This window comes from Acanthisitta chloris, unplaced genomic scaffold (genome assembly GCF_000695815.1).
Source record: "Acanthisitta chloris isolate BGI_N310 unplaced genomic scaffold, ASM69581v1 scaffold12796, whole genome shotgun sequence".
Lineage (NCBI taxonomy): Eukaryota > Metazoa > Chordata > Aves > Passeriformes > Acanthisittidae > Acanthisitta > Acanthisitta chloris.
The window spans coordinates 20996-21567 of record NW_008676531.1 but is presented as its reverse complement, the minus strand read 5'-3'; positions in this window follow the sequence as shown (position 1 = coordinate 21567).

Genomic DNA, 572 nt, shown 5'->3' with positions numbered 1-572 from the left:
TGTGAGCCACGAACGAGGAACTAACAAGGTAGCAGGTTGCAGATAAAATCTAATCTTTGATTAGTCATGTTAATTTTATTATTGAGAGATCAGTTCCTTCCTTGGACCGGTACTGAACTTTCCTCAATAAATGCTACCTACCTGAGACCTACCTGATGTGTCCCTTAAAGCGTCAGGGACTTTGGGCCCTGGGACTGTGCAGACTTGGGCCTCACCAGGCTGCAGGTGAGCTTGGTGTTGGCAGGACTGTGAAACCTCAAACCACCCAACTGCTTGCAAATCAAAGCTTGTCTTTAATCAGAGGTGGCCAAGTTAATTCTGGCAGAGGTAGAAGCCTGTGAGTCCATGGTGAGTTTTACAGGGATGAGACATAACATGGGAGAACTTTCCATAGCCAGAAGGAGAAGTGGTGAGAGCATGTGCTGAGCACACACTGGGCTGTTAATGCGTCAACCTGAGCAGGTAAAACAGCCTAGGAGCCTGGCCCAGTGTGGTGTTGGCAGGGCACATCCAAGAATTCCTGAAACGCACTGTACCGAAGGGTGTGTGGTGTCCACAGCAGGAACTCGTGG